Genomic DNA, 6175 nt, shown 5'->3' with positions numbered 1-6175 from the left:
GGAAGGTATAGGGGGGATGTCAGGGGTAGGTTCTTTACCCAGAAAGTGGTGGGGGCATGGAATGCGCTGCCTGTGGGAGTGGCAGAGTCAGAATCATTTGTGACCTTTAATCTGCAATTGGATAGGTACATGAATAGGTGGTTAAGCTAGGACAAATGTTCGGCACAACATTGTGGGCCGAAGGGCCTGTTCTGTGCTGTATTGTTCTATGTTCTATGTTCTATTTGGTAAAGCTACACCACCATGAATCCTCTTAAATTACTACTTTTCCTTCTCCTAATTAGATCCCCCCAGGATCTTCCTTCAGTTGCTGAGTTCTCCTTTCTCCAGGTGATCCAGACTCAGTGAATGATTTAATTACATCCCTGGACCACCCGAGGAGGCCAGCTGGTGACTGTAATGGCCTTACAGTCAGCTGGAGAAAGTCAAGACTATGCTCACAGCACACAATCCTAAATGGCTCTCACTGAATTCCCAAAAATCCCCGTAAATGTATGCAACACTTTACTGAAGAACTTAGGTGGAACACTTTCAACGGTACTTTCCATACAATACTTTTACAGGAATGCTTCAAGTGTCCTATGGAGTCCAGCCCTTTACAGAACTACATGCAAAACTAGATAGAGCACGTTTACTGAAGGGTTGAGAGTGAGATATTACCGACTTGTAACTGAACTGGCCAGGCTATGCTCTGCCACATGGAGAGTTCCATCTTCATTCAGGTTCCTGACCTACGGTTCTGCTTGTTCCCCGTGGTGGTTCGTATCTGGAGTTCTCGCTGAAGTGAGCTCCCAGCATATTTTTTCTTTTAAACATGGATTTTCTCCAGTCTTCTGGGATTGTCGATGACCACGTTGCCCCTGGTCATTCGTACGGTTACTGCCTGTTCTTTGTTCTCCTTATCTATCTTCGAGCAGTTTCATGCTGTTTTTAAAATCAGCCTGAGCCATTAAACTGCCACAATGACTCCATAATTCTCAGACTACAATTAGCAGCGAGTGTTGAAACTTTCCATAGCGATGTCCTTTTGGGATGTTTATTGCAATTAATCAGGTTTCAATGAAACAAGGCCCCTTCTACTCAGTGACTGCTCCTGACACCAACTGTGTCTAGTTAAATAACCAGCTTTCGGCTGTCACTATTCACCGGATTCTCAGTCCGGCTCAGCAGCTCAGGCCAGGGCTGCTCACACAGAAACACGTCCAGACCTGTTTCAGCAGTTTTCCATTGTCCATGTTTCTCCAAGATTTTAGCTGTTAGCCATATGTCTACCACTGAAAGCATCAATTTTAAAAACATATTTCACAACAGTGCACCAAGCCGATACTGGTTTTGATCCTGTTTTGAAGCTGAAAGCCAACATAATACAGATGCAATAAACAGCTGCATCTTGAAAAATGCCCTTTTATTGTGATATTTTGCAGCTCCTGGTAACTGGTGAATTTTGCCGGCTCCACCAATGTGTGGTCCTGGATGGCAGTTACTTGGAGTAGTTTGCTGCCACCAATCCTCAGTTACCTCAGATTTATCTAGCGGTCTGTGGTAAAGGATACAATGCTATTGAAAGGAAATGTCAAAAGAGGCAATTTTTTAAAAAAGATAACAAAAAAGGTGGTTTATTGCAAGATAGCAATTGGTACAACTCATTCCTGATGAAGAGCTTAGGCTTGAAATGTCAATTCTCCTGCTCCTCGGATACTGCCTGACTTGCTGTGCTTTTCCAGCACCACACTCTCGACTCTGGTCTCCAGTATCTGCAGTCCTCACTTTCTCCCACAACTACCTTTGGGGTCAGGCATAATTAGGACCTTATGAAACTGGTTCAGATAGATCTGCTCCCCTTGAACATCTTATGTCCACTGACATACTGTGAGACATTAGAAATAAAAAGGTCGAGCAAATAGAGTATGAACACTAAGAACAAAGCTTTTCTCCCCCATACTTAACCAATACGTATAAGTGCAGGAATACTGTCCCTGCCTCTGAGCCAGTAGGTTCCGGTTCATGTCTCACCTGTGTCTGAAGAACGTGTGTGTGCGTCTTAACAGGATTGTGACATTCCTGATGAAGGACTTATGCCCGAAGGATCGACAGTCCTGCTCCTCAGATGCTGCCTGACCTGCTGTGCTTTTCCAGCGCCAGCCTTTTTTGGCTGATTCTCCAGCATCTGCAGTTGTCACTTTCTCAGTGTGTCATAACATGTCTGACCAGGTTGATGAAACTAACCTTTACATTGACCATATGGCCAGTGCTCATGTCATGTCTACTGTGTCAAGAAGCCTGGGTTTAAGTCCTACTTGCATCCAAAGGTGGGTCCTTTTGTTTTATTCATTACCAGAACGGGGCCATCGCTGGCTGGCCAGCATTTATTGCACTTCAACCAATTGGCTTGCATGGCCATTTCGGAGGGCAGTTGAGAATCTACCACATTGCTTTGGGTCTGGAGTCAAAAGTAGTCCAGACCAGGTGAGGATAGCAGATTTCCTTCTCTGAAAGACATTAGTGAGCCAGGTCTGTTTTGCTGACAATTGGCAATGGTTTCATGGTCATGAGTCAATTCTTAATACTAGATTTTTTAAAAAAAATTGGATTCAATTTCCGCCATGGCAAGATTTGAACCCAGGTCCCCAGAACATTACCTGAATTAATAGCCTAGCAATAATACCACTAGGCCATCACCATCATAATATCTCTGAACAGGTTTATCACAAAACATCTATTACATCACGGTGGCTCAGTGGTTATCACTGCTGCCTCACAGCACCAAGCACCCAGGTTTGGTTCTACTAATCAGGTGACTGCCTGTGTGAAGTTTACACATTCTCCGTTTCTGCATGGGTTTCCTCCAGGTGCTCCAGTTTGCTCCCACAGTCCAAAACGTATACAGGTTAGGTGGATTGGCCATGCTAAATTGACCATAGTTAGCATGGGATATGTAGAGTTACAAGGATAGGGTGTAGTGGTGGGGTCTGGGTGGAGCCAATGGATTCTATGATCAACATCTCGACCTTTTCTCTCTCCTTTCATATTCCTGTTCCTCCCGACTTCACAAAACCTAGGTGGTCTGGATGGGCACACTTTTCTCAGAATGGTAGATCTGTTGTTTGATGACCATTGATCTAGATTCTGATCTTTGGATCATTTCTCCACAAGAGAACCTTTTATCTCTTTGATATCCTTCTCCGAGGATGTTGCTCTTTGTAGAAAATGTTGTTGGCCCCTTATCCTATCTGAAGGCACTTTAAATTTCTGAATTCTCTTCTTGGAAGATAGCTGCTCTGTCAAAAACGTATATCTTCTTGACTAAAGTATCCTGTATTACTCAAATCAGGCAAACACTTGCTAATTGGAAGAAGTACTGTTTTCTTTTGTAGGATCCAGGATGCTTTGACCAACAGCTTCTTGACCATGTCCGAGGACTGTAGAAATAGTCTGGCTCCCATGGAGTCAGTGAAGTAGATCTCCCTCAAATTACTGATCAGGCTGGGTGTCTTCAGCCAACCATTGTGATTTTGATGTAGTTGTGTTACTGAAAGTTTGCTGCTGTCTCAGCTTTCCTCAGTCACTGATGTTGAACACTTCCACCAGTCCTATTGTGATGATGTTGCTCCTTGAACAAGGGGAGGCTGTCCTTGGTTTTATTTTCAGGAGGTCATAAAGACACAGACTCCAGGAGGTGTAGGTTTGAAGGGTTTTAGGGCCAGTATGAGGATAGCTAACAGATACTGCCTCAGGCAAAAGAAAGACTTAAAAAAAAAACACTTGTACAATGAAAAGGGGAGTGGCCAGTTCTCCCAGCTGAGCTTCTCTCTGGTTCGGTTTGGTTGTAGCAGTCTGGCTGGTCACTGAAAGCTATCAGTCGCTGTGAAGGTGCTGCTCCCAAAGAAGCAGCTCCACGGCAGAAGGTGTTCCATTGCTGAATCTCTCTCTGTCTCTCTCTACCCCCCACACTCCTCCACACACACACACACACACCTTTCTTTTGCCAAGGGAATGTTGCAGGAATTTGGAAAAGCATCATAAAAGCATCATTAGGCTGGGATAGTCTGTTGGGTTTTTGAGTAGGTTAAGTTATTCTATATTCTGTTCTCGTTTGTTTGTGTTTCATTCGGTAACATTGCAAATAAATTGTTTTGTTTACAACCAAGTGGTTTGACCAGCTGCAGCACTCCTGGAATATCCACTCTACACCTGCTTAAAACAACTAGCAAAGTTAGGGTCTGGGCTACTCTCTTGAAATGCTGAGGGGGTCTGGCCTGGCCTTACGAAGTTGCCAATATCAAACAGCTGTCTCTCTGTCAGCATTAAAAAAGTACCATTTTATGAAGCACTGTGGCAGTGTATATGTGATGGATGTTGAACAGGTCTAACAGGCATTCGTGAGGCACTGGAACCATAAGCAGAATTGAATTCAATCACAGTCTGTAACCACAGCCTTGTATATCCCTATTCAACCATTACCATCAAACCAAGGAAACAACCCTGGTTCAGAGTGAAGGAGGGCATAACAGGAGCAGAATGCAGTTTCCGTAAAGAGGGTGAACTTGGTGAAGCATCAACACCAGACCACATTCATGCCAAGTTACATAAACAGCATGCAGACAGAGTTGGCAATCACACAACCAATGCATCAGGTCTGATTATGGCAGGACTGCAACCACAAAAAAGGTGCTAGATCTTTCAACCATTCATTGCCAATGATTAGGGAGCCCAGCTCAATGCAAAAGACAGACGGAGAAATTTACATCCATCTGGAAGTGACCATGGACAATTCATCTCCGCCTCCTCCCAGCCAGCATCACAGATATCAGCCTTCAGCCTTTCTGATTCACTTCAGATTATAATCAAACAACAGCTGAATTCATCAGATACTACAAAGGATTATGGACCCTGAAATTCCAGAACTACCTCTATCATAAGCCAAATCTGTTCAAAACAGATGTAACATTGGCAAAGATCCAGCAACCTGGAAAACTGGAGAAACTCAGCAGGTCTGGCAGCATCTGTGGAGAGAAAGCAGAGTTAATGTTTCAGTCCAGTGACCCTGTTTTCTCTCCACAGTTGATGCCAGACCTGCTGAGTTTCACCAGCAATTTCTGTTTGAGATTTCCAGCATCTGTAGTTCTTTGTTAAAATAGAAGACTGCTCGCCTATGTCCGATACACAAAGGACAAATCCAACCAGGCCATTTCGTATCCTTCAGTCTACTCTCCACAATCCATAAAATAGAAAAAAAGTGTCATCAGTACTGCTAAGCGGCAGCACTGAGCAATAACCTGCTCACTTGTGCTCAGTTTTGGTTCCACCAGGACCATTTGAGTTTTGACCTCATAGCTTTGATGCTAACATGAAAAAACAAGCTGATTTCAGGGGGAAGGGAGGGTGACTACACAATACAGCATGGCAGCAAAAAGAACACAAGAAAATCTGGAGTGGAGTGTGAATGAGAGCAACTGTTCTTCCAGAAGGTCAGAGTAGAAATGTCAGCTAAAGATGTGCACAATGTCAAGTTCTCTGATACTGAAGCAGTCCAGATCCAACATTCAAACTAAGGCTGATAAATGGCAAGTAATGTTCATGCCACATTAAATGCCAGGCAAAAAACTAGGAGCAGGAGTAGGTGATTCAACCTCTCCAGTCTGCTCTGCCATTTGATACCATCATGGTCGATCTCAGCTCAACCTCAACTCAGAGTCATACAGCATGGGTCCAACTAGACCTCACCATGTTCCCAAACTAAACTAGTGCCACCTGCTTGCATTTAGCCCATTTCCCTCCAAACCTTTCCTTTCCATGTACTTATCCAAATTGCATACAATATTCCAACAGTGGCCTGACTAATGTCCTGTACAGCTGCAACATGACCTCCCAACTCCTGTACTCAATACACTGACCAATAAAGGAGAGCATACAAACGCCTTCTTCACTAACCTATCTACCTGTAACTCCACTTTCAAGGAGATATGAACCTGCACTCCTAGGTCTCTTTGTTCAGCAACATTCCCTAGGACCTTACCATTAAGTGTATAAGTCCTGCTAAGATTTGCTTTCCCAAAATGCAGCACCTCGCATTTATCTGAATGAAACTCCATCTGCCACTTCTCAGCCCATTGGCCCATCTGGTCCAGATCCTGTTGTAATCTGAGGTAACTCTCTTCGCTGTCCACTACACCTC

The 6175-nt window shown here is 44.0% G+C and overlaps 1 protein-coding gene across 7 annotated transcripts in view; it reads right to left on the bottom strand.

Annotated features, from left to right (window-relative positions):
* The window catches only part of zbtb38 (zinc finger and BTB domain containing 38), a 140693-nt gene that overhangs the window by 89578 nt on the left and 44940 nt on the right, over positions 1-6175 (bottom strand). For 2 of the 7 annotated variants that reach the window (XR_006313479.1, XR_006313481.1), the window contains one exon: positions 1218-1537. The exons of the other annotated variants lie outside the window; for them this stretch is intronic. The gene's annotated coding sequence lies outside the window, so the exon portion shown is untranslated. Of the gene's footprint in view, positions 1-1217; positions 1538-6175 lie in introns of those variants that run through there. 7 annotated transcript variants of the gene reach the window in all.

This window comes from Chiloscyllium plagiosum, chromosome 13 (assembly GCF_004010195.1).
Source record: "Chiloscyllium plagiosum isolate BGI_BamShark_2017 chromosome 13, ASM401019v2, whole genome shotgun sequence".
Classification (NCBI taxonomy): Eukaryota; Metazoa; Chordata; class Chondrichthyes; order Orectolobiformes; family Hemiscylliidae; genus Chiloscyllium; species Chiloscyllium plagiosum.
The sequence above is the reverse complement of the archived record's forward strand: the minus strand, read 5'-3'. Positions and strand labels throughout refer to the sequence as shown.